Here is a 22,230-nt window from a genome sequence, read left to right as displayed (position 1 = left end):
TCAAACGGATATGCCTAGCACTATTTTTAGTGCTAGATACATCCGTTTGAGCGACAACTAATTCCGGACGAAGAGAGTATAATATGTTAACATGTATCAGATATGGACTAAAATGAGTGAACAAACACACTAAATATGTCTACATGCACAAACGTTCTATTTATGGACGGAGGGAGTATATCCACCATGCATGTATCCTTGGATTTCTATTTTTACACTAGGCCACTTTTGCACCAATTATTGCAAATGGATATACTATATCAAATATAAATATCCGTAAATTCTTAAAGATCTTTCACAACTTTTCAGAGTGGGCAAAAAGGGGAGAGATAGGTACCTGACAGAACTTGTTTTTATGTCTACAATCATTTTCCTCCAATAGGTTGTGACCTAGCCGCCACGGCAGGAACAAACGCCCTGGTACGCGTCACCAGATTCCCTCACCTCCCCAGCTACTCCGATTGCAAGCGGGAGGAGAACACTGAGACTTTGTTTTTGTTGGTTGTCCATAGCTTTGGCGATATGCCAAATAAGTTTTTCTCCAGATCTCTAACCGAGGCAGTGGTTCTCCTGACTATTGGTATTGGATCTGGATGGCAATGTCTACGCCGTATTAGGTCATTGGGATCTGGATGGGCGCTTTGTGTGTCTTTACGTTGGTATAAGGTAATGATCTTCTTCTTCCTTCTTTTTACGGTGGGGGTACTCCGGGCAGCAAACAACTTCAACGATGGAAGGCCATCCCTTGAGGATTGGGGTGATGTTCCTCGCCCCGTTTTTACGCCAATGAAGAGGCCATGGCCTTCATTTCTCCCCTTTAGTGCCTTCTTGACATGACATATCACTCTCTGGTGGTTTGTGTTCCCTCTCGTCGCAGCGATACTCTCTCAGTCGACGTTGCGAGGCTGGCGGAAGTTTTGGATTTTCAATCTTCACAAGGGTTTTATGATGACAACTTCTTCTCCAGGATGTTGGTCCACTTGGATCTTAGCACGACGACTTTGCGAGGCTGGCGGAAGTTTCGGATTTTCAATCTTCACAAAGGTTCTATGATAACAACTTCTTCTTCAGGACGTGGTCCACTTGGATCTTAGCACGTCGACTTTGTGAGGCTGGCGGAAGTTTTTCTTAGGAGATGGTTTGGCTCTAGGATTTTCAATCTTCACAAGGCTTCTATGATGGCAGCTCCTTCTCCCAGGTGTTGGTCCACTTGGACCTTAGCATGATGATTTTGCGATCACAGGATAAAATGTCAAGCCAACTTCGGTCATGGAGTGGCAGTGGCGGCACACCTTTGGCTTATGCTAAGAGGTTAAGTTTGTTTGGCTCTCTGGCAACCTAGTTGTAATTTTCTCATTCTGTTTTAGATGTCTTGTATCGTTGGAAGTTTTTAATATAAATCCAGAGTATTATTTGCAAAAAACTAAGGAAAACCGGGGTGCTAAAGTTTAGGGCTGCATTCCCTGGCCAAAAATAAAATAAAAGAGATTAGGACTGCACTAGGGCACGAACGTCCATACGCATGATCAAATCGGAGATTTCCACGCCATCCTGCCCATTTGGTACCATACGAGCACCCCACAAGCGTGCACACGCAGCAGATCTGGTGGCAGCGCTCTAGATTCCCTGTAAACCCTCTTCTCATGTTGGAGCCAAAACCGTTTTGCCATCGCTCATGGTAACTCAAAAAAAAAGCATGACATAAAAATGAAATATTATCTTCGTCTCAAAATAAGTGTCACTGACTTAGTATTGATTCTCTCCCTAGGAATCCAAGGACAATATATATAACGGCTCATGCATCACGCAAGTTTTATTCCCCGCAAAACACAATACAATACAAGTTTTATTACTGAAAATAATACATGTCACGTGGCTTTTGTAGGCTTGACATGTGTCCTATACTATCCATCCATCTAATGCATGCATTTTCTACATTTTGGGTAAAGCAAAATCTATTTATATATAAAAAGTATTTGACGGGCAACCAGAAAAATAGAAATTATCTAGAAAATCTCACAAAAATTAGAAACATCTAGTTAGTCAAAAAGCAAGACATTAACACATAACATTTCTTTTCAATTTTTTTAAAAATAATCTCTTAAATCATGTACTCAATTGATGATCATGTTTGCTATTAAGCATGCGTTTGAAAATTATTTGCATGGCAGTCAAAATGAGCGTGAGTGAGGAACGCCGACGCGGGCTCATCAGGATGCAGGCGGAACCGACGACTACGTGGCTAGCAGTGGGGTCACAGGCGAAGGCTTGACTGGTTGGGGTACAGAGTGGCCACCGACGCAGAGGACTGTGGGGTCTAGAGGGAAGGTCAGGGGCAATCACAACACAATGAAGACGATGACTGAGGCTGGCAGGGTAGCGAGGCGGTGCGCAACAGTGTCAATCGATTGGCGGGGCAAGTGGTTTGCCAGACAATTCTGAGCGGCACAACACACAAGTGCTGCACAATGAAGAAGAAGACAATTGTAGGGGATCAGACAACGGAGGAAAAGTGACTAGATTGATTATTTTCACGTGACTCATAAATAGTCGGTCACATTGATGTCTCATTTTCACGGTTGAAACCCACAATATGTTCAAAATTAGACCCCTCATTGATATATATGTACATTTTGACTTTTTATTTGTCATTTGTTGCTACTCCTAGGGAAAATACCCTTTGGTTCCTGGGTGTATTTACATCTCATATGGAATTTTTTTGATAATTAAAACAAGTCAAAAGTTTGGATTTTTTTACAATAAACTTGACTTTTTTTGCACCAGTATATAAATTTTCACGAATAGAAAACTAGCATTGACTTCAGGGCAAAAAGAATTGTATTTGCTATTATAGGTTACTATTCACAGTTTCACACTATTTTGAACGAAAATTTTGTATTTTTGGAAAAGAAGTCAACAAGATTTTTTCCTTTTTGGATTTTTTACCAGTACAATGGAAGGTCAAGTTGAATTCAAAAATATTTTCAGTTTTTTTTGACTTTTTTGTTAATTACTAAATTTTTTTCATATAAGCTGTATATACACCCATAGACCAAAAGTTCTCCTCCCTACTCCTGGATTATAATTACTTACTTGCCATGTTATGCACAAGTTATAGTCACTTGTTTAGAGTAGATTACTGAAAACACCAGTCCCTACACGAATCAGTGTTTCGATGCCACCTCTTCGTTGCCGATAAAACTTCAATACCAACTCCTTGCTTTTACATAAAAAAGTATTCAGCGCAGCGGTAAGCTATCGCAAAACCTATCAACAACAGTAATTATGATTCCCATCATGTTCGTCTCCGAGCGTGACGCGAATCCTGGTCCATTTCCCCAATCAAAAACAGGAGCGCGTGGATCACATTTCACATGACCGCGTGTCTCTACCGGGCTGAGCTCCACCGCCATCTTTGTCCATGCCTCAGCCCGTGACGCCTCCAGGCTCATCTTGTCTCTTCAATCAATCCGGCTCAGATCTGGATCAAGTAATTCCTTCAATTATTTCCTGCTTGGTTCCTTCAGATGCGACTTTTATTTCCTTTTTTGGCCTCCTGCCTCCTAGCTAGGGTACGGATGAGAGTGCGTGGCTTAGCAGTTAGCAATGCATACATGGATCCCTCGCATCTTAGAGATATATTTGGAATACATATATTTGATAGTTTAGAATTTGTAATTTATCTCTTACCTTATCTTTAGAAAAGGCTTCTTACCCTTGAAGTTTGTACTCTTATATATACTCACTCTCGAGGCTCAATAATACATCTATTATATCTCATCAATCCTCTCTATTCCCTTTTAGGGCCAGTTCTTTTGGGCGATTCTACCAGAATCGCTCCCCTCCCCAGCTTCTCCCAGAATCACCACTCCATATGTTTTTCACAATCCTAGCTAATTAGACCTTAACTAGATAGGATTGTAAAAAAAAATATGGAGTGACGATTCTGGGAGAAGCTGGGGAGGGGGACGATTCTGGAAGAATCGCCGAAAAGAACTGGCCCTTAATATGGTATCAGCCTAACCGATCCAACCCAAGCCGCCGCCCGCCGCTTTCGCATCGGCTCTGCCCCCGGGGCGGTCGGCCTCCATGACCGCCGCCGAGGGCCGTGCCACCCGTATCTAGGGTTCGTCCACCGGTCGTGTTGACCGGCTGCCCTAGAGAGTCTTTTTCCTGATCTCTTGATCCGGAGTTTTTCTCTCTCTTTCTCTCGTTGGTCGCTTTGATCGGCGTTTTCTTTTTTGTTTTCCAATTTAAGACCGGTTTGCATCGCTCGTCGCCGTCGTCGACCCCCGTGCCTCTACTTCGACACCGACGCGACCGGCCGGCCTCTCCTCCGACCCGGCGGCCACGCGCGCCGAGGCGGCATGTCACGGCCTGCCGCCGTCCGCGCGTCGGCCCACCTATCGCCCTGCGTCGGCCGTCGCCGCCCTGCTCTGACCGGGACCTCTCCAACAACACCCGCCTCTGTCGCGTCTATACGGGCGTCCTGCCGGTTGCTTCGGGCTCGCCAGCTGCCTCGAGCTCGGGCGCTGTTGCTACGCTGGTCGCTTGGGCCTCGCTGCCCGGGAGCCGACGCTAGCCGCTTGTTCGCACGCCGTTCCCCGCCGTCCATCGTCGCGAGCTTCATCCCGGACTCTGCCTCCACCTCGCCTCCACCGAGAGGCGCCCCCGACCTTGCGCGTGATCGGTTTGTTCATCCGCACGCCGCCGCGATCCGCCTCATCTACGTCGTGCGACCGATCTGGCCCGTCGGTTGCGCGCGCCTCCATACGTCCCGTAATGACTGTCCCGAGTACAACGCGCCCCTCCACCGACCGAGCAACGGATTGCTACTATGTCGCCCCATCGGGCAACAGCGTCGCCACCTGGTGCTTCTCTCCGCGGTTACACCTACTCGCGAGCCGCGCTGCATCGCCCCTTCGGGGCGTAGCTCCGAAGCACACAGTCCCCGCCACCGCCCGAGGCCGTCCCTTAATACATCTCCAACGTATCTATAATTTTTTATTGCATGCTATTATATTATCTATCTTGGATGTTTTATATGCATTAATATGCTATTTTATATCATTTTTGGGACTAACCTATTAACCTAGTGCCAATTTTTGATTATTCCATGCTATTATATTATCTATCTTGGATGTTTTATATGCATTGATATGCTATTCTATATCATTTTTGGGACTAACCTATTAACCTAGTGCCCAGTGCCAGTTTCTGCTTTTTCTTTATTTTTGTCTTTTACAGAAAATCAATACCAAATAGAGTCCAACCGAAGTGAAACTTTTTGAGGTTTTTTCTTGGGCCAGAAGACAACCACGAAGCTTCAAGATGAGGCCAGAAGAGCCACGAGGTGGCCACAAGCCGAGAGGGCGCGCCCCTAGGGCTTGTGGGTCCCTCGAGAGTCTCCTAACCATAATCCTTGCTCCATAAATACCCAAATATTCCCCGTATACCAGGAGGCACAAAAAAAACTTTTTCGCCGCAACAAGCTTCTGTTCTCGTGAGATCCCATCTCGGGGCCTTTTTTGGTACTCTACCGAAGGGGGATTCAATCACGGAGGGCCTCTACACCAACCTTGCTGCCCTACCGATGATGTGTGAGTAGTTTACTACCGACCTACGGGTCCAGAACTAGTAGCTAGATGGCTTCTTCTCTCTTTGATCTTCAATACAATGTTCTCCTCGATGTTCTTGGAGATCTATTCGATGTAATCTTCTTTTGCGGCGCGTTTGTTGAGATCCGATGAATAGTGGATTTATGATCAGATTATCTATGAATATTACTATTTGAGTTTTTTCTGAACTCTTTTATGCATGATTAAGATAGCTTTGTATTTCTCTCCAATCTATTGATTTGGTTTGGCCAATTAGATTGATCTTTCTTGCAACAGGAGATATGCTTTGTGATGGGTTCAATCTTGCGATGTCCTCACCCAGTGACAGAAGGGGTAGCGAGATACATATTGTATTATTGCTATTAAGGATAAAAAGATGGGGTTTACATCATATTTCTTGAGCTTATCCCTCCACATCATGTCATTTTGCTTAAGATGTTAGTGCATTCTTATGAACTTAATACTCTAAATGCATGTTGGATAGCGGTCGATGTGTGGAGTAATAGTAGTAGATGCAAAATTGTCCCGGTCTACTTGTCACAGACGTGATGCCCATATTCATGATCATTGCCTTATATATCGTAATAACTTTGCACTTTTCTATCAATTGCTCAACAGTAATTTGCTTACACATCGTAGTGTTCTTTCAAGAAAGAAGCCTTTAGTGAAAACTATGGCCCCCGGGTTTATTTCTCATCATATATTGTCATATCTATAAAATAAAAAAAATAAAAAATACCTTGTTGCAATTTATTTACTTTTACTTTGTTTGCCTTTTTATTTATCTTTTATACCTATCTCTATCATATCTCATTCTTGCAATTTACTATGAAGGGATTGACAACCCTTTTTCGCGTTGGGTGCAAGTATTTGTTTGTTTGTGTAGGTGCAATTATTGGAGACTTGCGTGTACCTCCTACTGGATTGATACCTTGGTTCTTAACTGAGAGAAATACTTATCTCTACTTTGCTGCATCACCCTTTCCTCTTCAAGGAAAAAACCAACGCAAGCTCAAGAAGTAGCATCCCCGCGGCTGCAATGTCTCGCGCACCGCTGTTGCGTCGCCCCTTCGGGCCGTAGCGTCGACGCGGCACGTGGTCCATGCTGCCGCCCCGAGGTCTTCCCGATGTCGCCCCGAGCCACTTGTTGTCACTGCATCGTCCCTTCGGGCCGTAGCGCCGCGGCCCGCGGTCCATTCCGTCGTCCTCGCGTGTCGACTTCTCGTGGTATGTGGTGCACCGCCTCCCTTGGCGCGGGAACACCACCGTTCGCGCCGGTCTTCGTCACGCTCTCGGGCTCCTCGCCTACTTCAAGCACCGCCGCTGCGCTCCTAATCCAGCCATCGCCGCCACCGCCAGGCCGCGACCGCCGGTCTTCCTCGGCACCGCTGCTACTCGCTCATCCGAGCCACGCCGCTCGTCCACCCCCTTTGTCTTTGTCCAGCACCAGCCCATCACCAGTGTCGCCATCATCTTCCCAACCACTTGATCTACTCTGAGCCCGTTGGTAACATCGGCCCCATGCCGATTGGCGCCACAACCGTCGTCGAGTCTCCTTCTCTGCTGATCCCTCCGACTCTTCGACATGGCATACAACTCGTGCAGGTCCCTCGTCTACGCATGCCCGGTGCTGGCAACACCGATACATGCCTTCGTCCACGACGTGTCCCCGGGTCTAGCAAGCCTGGTGGGTGCTTCTTCAACTTCGTCTTGGTCCATCTACGCATGCCCGGTGCTGGCAACACCGACGCGTGCCTTCGTCTATGACGTGTCCTCGGGTTTGGCAAACCCGGCGCGACGCCTTGTCAACACCATCCTCCTTCCAGCACACCACTTCCTCGACACCACTGCACCCATTACTAACTCGGTGCCTTGTTGCGCCCGCGGCTTCACGGTGACTTCCTCGACACCGGCCACCATGACACGACATCGACCACGACGTTCTTCGCACGGCTACTTCGACCACGGCTACACCAACCTACGCTCTCTGGTACCTCGACACCGACACAAAGGGCTATCACCTCGCTTGAGCCACTCATCGACTTCCTCTACAGTCAATGCGTCTGCGACACGACACCGTCCATGACACTCCTGCTACGACTGCGGGGGGATGTCAGCCTGTCGGCTGCTATTCTCTCCAGTCTGACCGTTCGCGACGCTCCTGTTGTTCGCAATGCTACTGCTATGACTGCGGGGGGGGGGGGGGATGTTAGAGATATATTTGGGATACATGTATTTGATAGTCTAGGATTTGTAATCTGTTTCCTATCTTATCTCTAGGAGAGGCTTCTTGCCCTCCAAGTCTGTACTCTTATATATACTCACCCTCGAGTCTCAATAATACATCTTTTATATTCCACCAATCTCATCTATTCCCTTCTAACATCGCAAAAAAAGAAAAAGGAATGCATACAAGATGTAATTTTGAATGAAAATAATATGTGGTTGTAGCCTACTCAAACAACGGGTTTTTGTTGTTTCACACCTAATGTTTAGTCATTTAGGTAAGATTTTTTTTAGAAAATGACTTACCATGTAGCACATTTAGAAAAGGGTGTGGCAATGTCTTAGTTGACTTGATTAGTCTTAGCCAAGTGACATAGTATATAAGTAGAAAAAAGAAAAAAAACTAGAAAGAAAATTAACGAAGCCTAGGTCGATGCTATATATGTGAGATTGAATGAATATAGCACCGACTGAGATATAACCAAGTCTCAGTCGACTAAGAATTAATGAAGCCTCGGTCGATGCTATATCTGTGAGATCTTACATTGAGATTCATGCAAAATTTTCCTTTCAACCTTTTCTTTTTCTCTATTGCATGTTATGTCACTTGACTAAGACTTGGTTAAATCTCAGTCGACTGAGGCCTAGCCACACCCTTTACAAAATGAGAGGCGATTTCCTATGCATGATGATAGCTATGCATGCATGGTGGCAGCTATAATCCTTTGGCATAATTGCCTTTTTTGATATATGAGGTGTCGGGTTTCTTATGGCATTGGCACAACTACATTTTTGTATATAATTGACTTTTTCTCACTTTTCTTTGTCGTTTTGTTATCATTTATGTGACACAAATGCCTTTTCGTTGTGTACAAAAGGGCATTTTCTCACTCCTCTCAGTCTTTTTGCTTGCCTTGCTGGTCCAAAGTCATGATATTTTTGTTATAGAGTTATTTTTCATAGCCCAAAATAATTTACCAAAACAATTAGAGATAAACAAAATTGCGGCCATGTGTAGGTACCATCATGGGTAGCAAATTATTTTGATGTCGCTTGAACTACGTCGATATTTCCTCAAAAAGGAAGGGATGATGCATCACAACTATGGTAGGTATTTCCCTCATTTATGAAACCAAGATATCAATCCAGTAGGAGAACCAAGCAACATTATATAGACGGTATCTGCACACAAAGAGCAAATACTTGCAAATCGACACTTATGAGGGGTTGTCAATCGCTCTTACAGGTAACAACATAGGAAATTGTCAAGTTGACGGGATAAAAATTATGATGATTGGATAAAATAGATCTCGAATAAACGTGAAATAAAAGATGCAAATAAAGAGTATAGCAAAGTATTTTGGGTTTTTGGGATAATAGATCTAAAAATAATAATAATAAAAATAGATCTGAAAGGCAAATAATAGATCGGAAAGTAAATATGATAAAGAATAGACCCGGGGGCCGTAGATTTTACTAGTGGCTTCTCTCAAGAACTAGCACATGGTGGGTAAATAAATTACTGTTGGGTAATTGATAGAACCTCAAATAATTATGACGATATCCAGGCAATGATCAATATATAGGCATCACGTCCAATATTAGTAGACCGACTGCTGCCTGCATCTACTACTATTACTCCACACATCGATGGCTATTCAACGTGCATCTAGTATATTAAGTTCATCGAGAAACGGAATAATGCAATAAGAACGATGACATTATGTAGACAAGATCTATTCATGTAGGAATAGACCCCATCCTGTTATCCTTAATAGCAACGATCAATACGTGTCTTGCTGCCCCTTCTGTCACTCGGAAAGAACACTGCACCCCGAACCCATCACAAAGCACCTCTTCCCATGGCAAGAAAAATCGATCTAGTCGGCCTAACTAGACTAAAGATTCGAAGAAGAAATACGAGACTATAAATAATCATGCATATAAGAGATCAAAACTCAAATAACTTCCATGGATAAAATAGATCTGATTATAAACTCAAAGTTCATTGGATCCCAACAAACACACCGCAAAAAAGAGTTATATCAAATAGATCTTCAAGAGACCATCGTATTGAGAATCAAAAAAAGAGAGAGGAAACCATCTAGATACTGCCTACAGACCTGTAGGTCTACAATGAATTACTCACGCATCGACAGAGAGGCACCAATGAGGATGATGAACCCCTCTGTGATGGTGTCTAGATTGGATCTCGTGGTTCTGAAAGTTGCGGCGGCTGGAATTGTATTTCGTCGACTCCCCTAGGGTTTCTAAAATATTTGGGCATTTATAAGGCGAAGAGGCGGTGCGGGAGGCTTGTAGGACAGTAGCAATTTTCCCTCAAGTTGGAGGCGCAGGATGAAGATGTTCTCTCTCAAATAATCCTGCAATCAAATACAAAAAAAATCTCTTGTGTCCCCAACACATAGGTGCACTAATTCGACGAAGAGATGATGATACAAGTGTAGTATGGATAGTAGATATAAATTTTTGTAATCTGAAAATATAAAAACAGTAAGATAGGAAGTAGTAAAAGTGAGCAAAAACGGTATTGCAATGCTTGAAAACAAGGCCTAGCACTACTGTAGAAAGGTCCAAAGACGATACTTGTATCGGAGACCATTCAACCAAACAGTGTGCGATGTAACCCAAACTGCATGCGATGTAACAAATGAGAAAAAACGTTTATGATGTCACGATACCACACACGGTTCAAAAACCGCAATTGTGTGCGATGTCGCGCAAACAATTTTTTCAAAAGAAATGTGTGTGATGTAACCTATCATTGCATATGATTCAGGAAACGCAAACGTGTGCGATGCTTTACACACGGTTTGTACAAACAGTGTGTGTGTGTGATGTACTCTATCATTGCACACAGTTTTAATGAGGCAACCATGTGTGATGTAATGCACACAATTTTTGTAAAAAGTGTGTGTGTGTGTGATGCAGCAGATTATTGCACACCATGTTAAAAACATGAGCGTGGGTGATGCCTTGCACATGTTTATTTATAAAAAATATGTTATTGATATAGACTGCCATCGCATACAGTTTCATAATAGAAACCGTGTGATGCCATCCGTACGTTTTTTCCATAGAAAAAAGGTTTTTGCCATATGTTTGAAGGCGAATTGATATTTGCTTCATCGTTTAACCTTGAATTTTTCTAGTACACCCAACATGTACCATATATTCCTTCATATTAGAATTTGGCATTTTCCAGAGCTCGCTTTCTATATTTAAATCATTAAGTGCATTTATATGCATTTAATGGAAATAATTCAGATTTGAATTACGAGTACATAAGATAGTGCACAAAAAATGGATTGAAAAAATATATTTATAGTCTTGAGTGTATTTCCATAACTCATACAAGAAATGAAAAGAAATCTCTAACATTTATGTGGCAAGAATGAGTTACAAACACGTAGTTTATTGTTTTTTAATTCTAAAAATGTAAATGATGTCTGGAAAAGATGAAACTTGGCATACTGTCATGATATGAACTCAGTATGATGTGATAAAAATTTGAGATTGTTTCACGAAAGTTTTGATGTAGACCCTTTAGAAATTGAACTATCTGTGAGGAACGATCGTGGTTTTGAGAGTGAATGCACCAAGTTAGAAGGTGAATTGACATTTCCTTCGTTGTTTGACCTTAAAATTGTTAATACATCCAAGGTATACCATAGAATCCTTTGTGTTAAAACTTGACATTTTCTAGAGCTCGTTTTCTATATTTAAGTCATTAAGTGCATTTATAGGCATTTAATGGATATAATTTAGATTTGAACTACAAGTACATAAAATAGTGCACAAAAATGGCTTGAAAAAAAATCATATTTACAATCTTGAGTGTATTTTCACAACTCATACAAGAAATGCAAATAAATCTCAAACATCTATGTGGCAAGAGACAATCACAAACATGCAATTTATTGGTTTTTTAATTCTAGAAAATGTAAATGATGTGTGAAAAATATGAAACTTGGTATATTGTCGTGATATGACCACAGTACGATGTGATAAAAAATTTAAGAATGTTTAACAAAAAATTTCATGTACGCCCTTTAGAAATCAAACTATCTCCAAGGAACGACCGTGGTTTTGAGAGTGAATGCACCAAGTTAGAAGGTGAATTGACATTTCCTTCGCCGTTTAACCTTAATTTTTTTTATACACTCAAGATATACCATAGAATCCATTGTGTTAAAATTTGACACTTTTCATAGCTCATTTGCTATATTTGAGTCATTAAGGATTAGCTAATAGTTGTTCTATCATATATGCGATGTTCGGTTCCCTCTTTTGCATAAGGATTAGTTAGCACTTGTTCTATCATACCCGAAGGAATTTCATAACCAATATTTTCTGTAGGTGCAGTAGGTTGAGGGGAGACTAATTGTGGTTCCGGTTGAGGTGAAGATACCCCTAACAAGCCCCTCAAAGGATTGTTCTCCATAGTAACAAGTGACAATAAATTTCAGCACATAGTAATAATTTTTCCTTACCGATTTCTACTTACCAAGAGCGCTTCACTCCCCGGCAACAACGTCAGAAAAGATCCTTGATGACCCACAAGTATAGGGGATCAATCGTAGACTTTTCGATAAGTAAGAGTGTCGAATCCAACAAGGACCAGATGGAAATGACAAGTAGTTTTCAATAAGGTATTCTCTACAAGCACTCAAATTATATGTAACGAGTAGTTTGATAGCACGATAATTTGTAACGAGCAAGTAATGATACTGGTAACAAAAGTGCAGCAAGGTAGCCCAAGCCTTTTGAGGCAAATGACAGGCCAAAACAGTTTCTTATAATAAGCAAAGCATTCTTGAGGGTACACGGGAATTTCATCTAGTCACTTTCATCATGTTGGTTTGATTTGTGTTCACTACTTTGATAATTTGATATGTGGATGGACCGGTGCTTAGGTGTTGTTCTTACTTGAACAAACATCCTACTTATGATTAACCCCCTCCCAAGCATCCACAACTATGAGAAAAGTATTAAGAATAAATCTAACCATAGTATTAAACTTTTGGATCCAAATCAGTCCCTTACGAAGTAGCGCATAAACTAGGGTTTAAGCTTCTGTCACTCTCGTAACCCATCATCTAATAACTACTCCACAATGCATTCTCTTAGGCACAAATATGGTGAAGTGTCATGTAGTCAATGTTCACATGACACCACTAAGGGAATCACTGAAGGAAATATGCCCTAGAGGCAATAATAAAGTTGTTATTTTATATCTCCTTATATCATGATAAATGTTTATTATTCATGCTAGAATTGTATTAACCAGAAACTTGATACATGTGTGGATACATAGACAAAACACCATGTCCCTAGTAAGCCTCTACTAGACTAGCTCGTTGATCAAAGATGGTTAAGTTTCCTAACCATAGACATGTGTTGTCATCTGATTAATGGGATCACATCATTAGGATAATGATGTGATGGACAAGACCCATCCGTTAGCTTAGCATAATGATCGTTAAGTTTTATTGCTATTGCTTTCTTCATGACTTATACATATTCCTTTGACTACGAGATTATGCAACTCCCGGATACCGAGGGAATACCTTGTGTGCTATCAAACGTCATAACATAACTGGGTGATTACAAAGATGCTCTACAGGTATCTCCGAAGGTGTTTGTTGGGTTGGCATATATCAAGATTAGGATTTGTCACTCCGAGTATCGGAGAGGTATCTCTAGGCCCTCTCGGTAATGCACATCATAATAAGCCTTGCAAGCAATGTGATTAATGAGTTAGTTGTGGGATGATGCATTACAGAACGAGTGTAGAGACTTGCCGGTAACGATATTGAACTTGGTATGGAGATACCCATGATTGAATCTCAGGCAAGTAACATACTAATGACAAAGGGAATAACGTATTTTGTCATAACATTTTGACCGATAAAGATCTTCGTAGAATATGTGAGAGCCAATATGAGCATCCAGGTTCCACTATTGGTTATTCACCGGAGAGGTGTCTTGGTCATGTCTACATAGTTCTTGAACCCTCAGGGTCCGCATGCTTAACGTTCGATGATGATTTGTATTATATGAGTTATGTGATTTGGTGACCGAATGTTGTTCGGAGTCCCGGATGAGATCATGGACACAACGAGGAGACTCAAAATGGCCGAGAGGTAAAGATTCATATATAAGACTATAGTATTTGGACACCAGAAGTGTTCCGGGGGTGCCGGGTACGTATCGGGTCACCGGAAGGGGTTCTGGGCTACCCCCGACAAACTATATGGGCCTATTGGGCCAAGAGGGAAAACACAACAGCCAGCATGGGCTGCTGCGCCCCCCTTGCTAGCCGAATAGGAAGGGAAAGGGAAAAGGAGAAGAGAGAAGGAAGGGGAGGCAATTCGGCTTCCCCCTTCCTTCCCTCCTCTCTCCCCTTTCCTTCCCTCTCTGGAAAAGATGGTAAGGGGGGGGGGGGAATTGGACAAGACCCCAAGTAGGATTCGTCCTACTTGGGGTGCCCCATGGCTGTCCCCCTCCCCTCCCACCTATATATATGTGGGGAGGGGGCGTCTAGAACACACAACAAACATTGTTATCCGTGTGTGGCGTCCCCCTCCACAGTTTATGCCTCTAGTCATATTCATGTAGTGCTTAGGCAAAGTCCTGCGCGGATCACTTCACCATCACTGTCACCACGCCATCGTGCTGATGGAACTCTTCCTCGATACTTTGCTGGATCAAGAGTTTTAGGGACGTCATTGAGCTGAACGTGTGCAGAACTCGGAGGTGTCGTACGTTCGGTGCTTGATTGGTCGAAACGAGAAGAAGTTCGACTACATCAATCGCGTTGTCAGGAGCTTCCGCTTTCAGTCTACGAGGGTACGTAGACACACTCTTCCCCTCTCCTCGCTATGCATCTGTGCATCTCCAAGATAGATCTTGCGTGAGCGTAGGATTTTTTTTGAAATTGCATGCTATGTTTCCCAACAGTGGCATCCGATCCAGGTCTATGCGTAGATGATATTCACGAGTAGATCACAAAGAGTTATGGGCGGTGATTGTCATAATGCTTACCGCCAATGTCTTATTTTGATTCAGCGGTATTGTTGGATGAAGCGTCCCGGACCAACCTTACATGACCATGTTCATGAGACTGGTTCCACCGATACACATGCAACTAGTTTTGCATAAAGGTGGCTGGCGGGTGTCAGTTTCTCCAACTTTAGTTGAATCGAATTTGACTGTAGCTAGTCCTTGTTGAAGGTTAAAACAACAAACTTGATAAATCACCATTGTGGTTTTGATGCGTAGGTAAGAACAATTCTTACTAGAAGCCCGTAGCAGCCATATAAAACTTGGAACAACAAAGTAGAGGATATCTAACTTGTTTTTGCAGGGAATGTTGTGATGTGATATGGTCAAGACATGATGTGATATACATTACTGTATGAAATGACCATGTTTTGTAGAAGTTATCGGCAACTGGCAGGAGCCTTATGGTTGTCGCTTTATTGTATGAAATGCAAATGCCATGTAATTGCTTTACGTTATCACTATGCGTTAGCGATAGTTGTAGAAGCAATAGTTGGTGAGACGACCACGACGCGACGATGGAGATCAAGGTGTCAAGCTGGTGACGATGGAGATCGTGACAATGCTTTGAAGATGGAGATCAAAGGCACAAGATTATGATGGCCATGTCATGTCACATATTTTGATTGCATGTGATGTTTATCTTTTATGCATCTTATTTTGCTTAGTTCGGCGGTAGCATTATAAGATGACCCCTCACTAAAATTTCAAGGTATAAGTGTTCTCCCTGAGTATGCACCATTGCGACAGTTCGTCGTGCCGAGACACCATGTGATGAACGGGTGTGGTAAGCTCTATGTTCACATACAATGGGTGCAAGACAGTTTTGCACATGCGGAATACCCGGGTTAAACTTGACGAGCCACTGGTACGCGTCGGTCCTAAACAAACGGTTTTAACCCCTTTCCGTGACGGCATTTGGAACCATCGCCAAGTGAGTGTGGGCGATAGGAGGTTTCTTCCCACATGACCCAAAAAACGTCGGTATATGCCCTCCTGGCACACACGCTCGGTAAAATAAGGTCGTGTGCGACTGGCGAGAGCTAAATACGAAAAATACGTATGATAGAGCTAAAAAATATAATTATACAGCGAAATTGTTTCCGGTCGCAAGTACATCCCACACAGTCAGTCCCTGTTAAACTTTTCCGTTCGTATGTACATCCCACACACTCGCTCCAAGGAAAACGTTTCCGTTCACAGGTACATCACACACAATTTTTCCCGTTAAATCGTTTGCGTTATTGAATGTATCACACACGGTCCATAGAAGAAACTGTATGGCAAAGACTGTCCATCACACACAGTTTTTATATGGTAAATGTTTGCGCAAGGTGGCCTAACGCAAATAGTTTTCAAGAGAAAGTCATGTGTGATTGTTCATTGATCCAACACGGTTTATTCCTAGAAACTATGTGCGTTGCCTGAGGTCATCACCCACGGTATTTTTTCAACAACTGTTTGCAATAGCAAAACCCAATTAGCAGGCTAATTGGCCATTAGCAGGCTAATTCGCCATTAGCAGGCTAATTGCCCTATTATTAATAATCCATTTATTAATCTAATTGACATTCATATTAAGCACATAATATATTTCATTTCCATATTAAGGAAGCAGAAATTCATAATTGAAATACATCAGAGTACAACATGGTATATCTTCAACACTCAGCTACCCCATTACACAACTGCACTAGCACCAAGTTTCACATGCAACATGTAGAACTTTTCGAAATTAGCATCATAGACGGTATATAGACAGATGCATCTCATCTGGAAAACTGCTGAAGTGGAAGACGAATATTGAGCCTTCATTCATGTTGAAGGACTTTGCAACTTTAGGCCAGTGCATGTGGATGATTGATCGTCCGTCCTTCGTCCTCTTCAGGAACACTTCAATATTGAACCGTGTGTGTTGTATGAAAACCTTCCTCGCCTCCTGACCATAGAGGTGGGTTGAGAGGTAATCATCAGTGAACTACTTTGGAAAGGCCTGAAAACAAGGATGTGCATAAATATCTTTTCTATATTGGAAATGGGGCAAAGGAATAAAAAAAGCAAGGTATAATAGTTAGTACCATCTTGTAGTGAACCGACATCTTCTTCATTGTGCAGACAAAGATCTTGTTGTTTTTTGTCGCTAATTCTTTATCCTAACAATCTTTCTGAGTTTCTTGATTTGATTGATATTCATGGACAACTCATTTCCCATATGCAAAAAGGGTCGAACAGTGGGTCAAAACCTCTGACAGCAGGACCTACATGTGCAAGACCAAATTATTAAAAACCAAAATATTAGAATGGTTTCTGCAATTGCACAATTAATGTGCTATTAGACAACGGACCATGCACGTGCTAACCTCGATTGTAAACCTCAGTGCTTCCCATTGTTTCCCTGCAACACATATAAGGTAGTTAGTCATCAGGTTAAGTATTTACTACAGCCAAATTCAATTTATTACTCACATGGTATACAATAACAGAATGCACCCACAACTATTGAACATCGCATTGCAGAATTGAACCAAACAGTTAACTAAACACCACAACACAAATGAACCAAATGTTAACTGAGCACCACATTGCACAATGTATAACCAAACCAAGCATGCTTGACAACTTGGAAATATAGCAATTATATTTGTTTCTCATGTATTTCGTAAAGATAAATTTGATTTATTTCTCACATGGAAGACAATACAAAATTGCAGCCTGAAGAATTGAACATCACATTTGTAGAATTGAACCAAACAGTTAACTGAAGACGACAACTAATTAACAAAACAATTAATAAGTGAGCACCACACTGCACGACACATAGAACATATACACTAGAGCAACAGATTGCATGGTAAAATTAGATAGCACATTTCACTAGAATTTGTGAAGGAAATGCAGGAGCAGCACACACAACGGGTAAACCGAGCATGCTTAACCGGCGTAACTAGCAAATGGCAAGATGCTCCTCCAAGATATGGGGGTCGGCACGAATGGCAGCCATCGCGACCTCATCCGCGCGTGCGGCCGCGATTTGCTTCTCCACTACCAAATGCTCCTTGAGATCCTGGCTATACTGCATGCACCATGGCTTAGGGTCACGCTTATTTGGTGGAGGGGTCGGTGATTTGGGTGAAAGGTGTCGCGCTCGCGCCGACGATCAGGGCATGTGGGATGTGGAAGGAGGAGGAGGATGGGGTCGGGTGTGGATTACTGGCCTGGATAGACGAGGCCGAGCAGCGTGAAGGAGGGTCGCCGACGAGGAGGCGACGCTGCAAGCAAGGAGTGAAGGTTTCAACTTGGAAAGGAAGGCGAAAATAGGGGAAATGTGGCTTTTGGTAAGGGGGAGGGGGCGGGGAGGTAGATATTTCTGCGGAAGCCGAAAATTTGGAATCGCTTCAGTGAAAAAACTGGCGTGCAAAGTGTCATCAGACAGGGTCCCTTATTCAGAACTGTGTACGATATGTGAATATCACAAACGATTCAGATAGCTTAACCCGTGTGTGATGAGTTTGAACGTCAAAACATTTGGTTCGAATTTCCATGGTTAAAGTGGTCATCCATGTCATTGCATAATTTGGGTACACAAAGGAGACTAACTTCTTAATCGAGCAAGTTCAGCAATTAAACAGAGCTAGCTGACCTAAACATTACTCTAACAAATTAAAGACCAAAGCTTTTAATTAAACGAAGCAAATAGTACTACTACGGCTGGTGCTCGTCGATCTCCGCCGCCGCCTCCATGTCTAGCTCGCGCCCGACGGACTACTGGGGAAGGGGCTCCATGGCATCCATCGCACCATACTCGGCAAGCATCTCGCCATCCGCGTCCGCCATCTCTTTGAAAAAGGCCGCCACGAGCTGGGCGTGGGCGGACGCGATCTGGGCTTGGACGGGCTCCGTCGCGCAAGGTATGCGGCAGAGAAACGGACGGCTGCTCAAACGCTCTCGGCGATTGCCAGCTCTTCGGCCATGGGTTGCCGACCGTTGTCGGAGAAGCTTCGTTCGATTTGTGCGATGACCGCCAGGAGCTGGGTGTGGGCGGCCTCGACATGGTCGTGTGCGGCCTCCATCATGGCTAAGGCCGCCGCTGCGGAACAGATAGCTGATGTGCCGCTCTTGCTAGTTGTTATCCCCGGGCCAGATGTTGCTGCCGCCACCTGAGAAGCAACAGCAGCCGTTTGGGCTGCCATGGCCGCCTGGTCGCAGATTGCGGCCACGCTCATGCACCTTGTTAGCACGCGCATGGCGGCTGTGGCCGCGCTCTCGCCGGAGTGGGCAACCGAAGTTGCCCTCACGACATGGGTCCATGTGCCCATTTTTCACTGGCGACAATTGAACAGTGAAATGATATTTGGGGATCGAGCTAGTGTGCTTGAGACACCGGCTGGACTGTACCCGACGCACCTTCTCGCGCAAGCCATAGGCGTACTATACACCAACGGGGCTCCAGGATATTTTGTGCTGCATCTCACACGGTTGGTGATAATAAACGGTGTGCGATCTACTTGATTTTTCATCTTGATTTGAATTACATAATGGGGTTCAATGGCAATGGACGGTATTTGAATTGCTAGACCTTTTATCTGGAGTGAACATGCAACTATATGTGTGTCGTAAAAGAATTGGAATTATTTAGGATTCGTTTGAACATTTTATACATTAAATTGGTTTTCTAGCCATTTCAAGTGCACAATTCAAAATTAAACTACATGCACATGCTCCGGTGCACCAACATGGGTTGTAAAATCATATATGTGTCCATGGGTTTATACTTATCTCCCATGCAAGAAATGGAGATGAAATTCGAACACCACGGCACCGTGGCTCTCCCGCAAACGTCGACGTACTTGCTTTTGTAATTCTAGTAAATCCAAAATTCATCCGAAATTCATGAAACTTGGCATGCTATCATGGAGCGGCACCAACATGCCGTGGTAAAAATTTTGTCCCATTTGGGGCTGGTTTTGGTATAAACTTCTCATAAACCAGAGCTTCTCGCACAATAAGTGTGATGGTTTCGGTAGGGAACGTTTCACCTTTCTGGATGAAACGATATCCGTTGCCTCTTCTCAATTTCAATTTTTTTTCCTAGCGTCAATTTTTGGGATTTTGGGATTTTTTGGGGTTCGCTTGGACATTTTTATACATTAACTGAGTTTTCTGTGCATTCATGTGCATAATTCAAAATTGAACTACAAGCACATGCTCTAATGCATATAAATTAGTTGAAAATTCAAATCTGTGTCCTTGGTTGCCTGCTTAGGTCCCATGCAAGAAATGAGAATGAATGTCAAACACCCTGCCATTGTCACTCGGCCGCAAACATTGAGATACCTGGTTTTAAATTCTAGTAAATTCAAAACTCGTCTAAAATTCATGAAACTCGGCATGCTATCATGGAGCGGCATCAACATGTCATGGTAAATTTTTTGTCCCATTTGAGGCAAGTTTTGATATATACTTCTCAGAAACCAGAGCTTCTCACAACAAGAATAATGGTTTGGGTAGGGAACGTCTCACCTTTGGGGACGAAACGATATCCATTGCCTCTTATTGCTTTCAAAATTTTCTCGTGTCAAGATAGAACAACAGGAGTGTTGTGTCAATTTTTGTGATTTTTCAGGGTTCATTTGAACATTTTTATGCATTAACTGAGTTTTCAATGCATTTATGTGCATAATTCAAATTTGAACTACATGTACATGCTCCAGTGCATATAAATTGGTTGAAAAATCAAATATGTGTCCTTGGGTGCATGCTTAGGTCCCATGCAAGAAATGGGAATGAATTTTAAACACCAGGGCACCGTTGATTGCCGAAAAAACATTGAGATGCCTGGTTTTTAAATTCTAGTAAATCTAAAACTCGTCTGAAATTCATGAAACTTGGCATGCTTTCATGGAGCGGCATCAACATGTCGTGGTAAAATTTTTGTCCCGTTTAGGATAGGTTTGGGTATATACTTCTCACAAACTAAAGCTTCTCACAACAAGCATGATGGTTTCGGTAGGGAACGTCCCACCTTTGGGGACGAAACGATATCCATTGCGTTTTATTGCTTCCAAAAAATTTCTCGTGTCAACATAGAACAACAGGAGTGTTGTGTCAATTTTTTGTGATTTTTCGGGGTTCGTTTGGACATTTTTATGCATTAACTGAGTTTTCAATGCATTTATGTGCATACTTCAAATTTGAACTACGTGCACATGCTCCAGTGCATATAAATTGGTTGAAAAATCAAATCTATGTCCTTGGGTGCATGCTTAGATCCCATGCAGGAAATGGGAATGAATTTCAAACACCAGGGCACCGTTGATTGCCGGCAAAACATTGAGATGCCTGATTTTTAAATTTTAGTAAATCCAAAACTCGTCTAAAATTCATGAAACTTGGCATACTATCATGGAATGGCACCCGACATGATGTGGTATTTTTCGTGTCCATTTTGAGAGAAGGCACACTCGAATAATGATAGCCAACAAAGGCATTTTGAGAAAATAGCTGCCACTTTAATATCTCAAACGTTTGCATAATACAAACAGTGTGCGTTCTGTTAACCATTCACGTGATGCCACGTGTCTTGGTTTTAATGGCTGTAGGATGTGTCGTGCGGACAGCTGGTTGACCTTGACTGAAAGGGAGGCGTGCGAGCGCAGTCCGGTGCGCAAGCTGACCGAGAGGAGTGCAAGTTATCCTCAAATGCGAAGGCGCACCGGGAAACGTGTAAGCTGTATGCTGCGTAGGCTCACTGGGAAGCGAGCCCTTTGACTTTCATGGCCGCCCGCCTTCCTCTCCGTGCGTGCGCCCCCCTCAGCAGCATGGGACGCCGCCGTCAAATGCTACCTCTCAGCGCCGCCAGCTGCTGTCCTCCCGCCCCCCACCCGTCGACCCCGGGACGACATGATGCAAAGTGAGAGCAGGATTTGTGCATCTCTTCAACCAAACTGTTCTTTTGGATGACTTGTGTGCAACCACTTACAAACAATTTGGTCCGATTTGAATTTGTCATATTGGGTATGTTACCATTTGTCAAACTGGAAAGATTGACATTTGTTGATCTAGTAACATTGCCATTTGTCAACCTTGTAACACTGCGATTTGTCAAAATATGAAGCTAAAAATCACTAGCAGTATCTAATTTTTGCAACTAAAATTCAGTAATTAAGCATAAATTTCATTCATAGACTAAGCATTCGTCCTTAATCTTTACCTAACATTAAAGGGACTATTGTTTCTCCACTTTTTTGTCATCTAAATCCATTTCGTACGTTGCACCCTTTTTTTGGTCCGTCCTTTTGTG

This window comes from Triticum aestivum, chromosome 5A (genome assembly GCF_018294505.1).
Source record: "Triticum aestivum cultivar Chinese Spring chromosome 5A, IWGSC CS RefSeq v2.1, whole genome shotgun sequence".
Taxonomy (NCBI): domain Eukaryota; kingdom Viridiplantae; phylum Streptophyta; class Magnoliopsida; order Poales; family Poaceae; genus Triticum; species Triticum aestivum.
Note: the sequence above shows the minus strand (reverse complement) of the source record.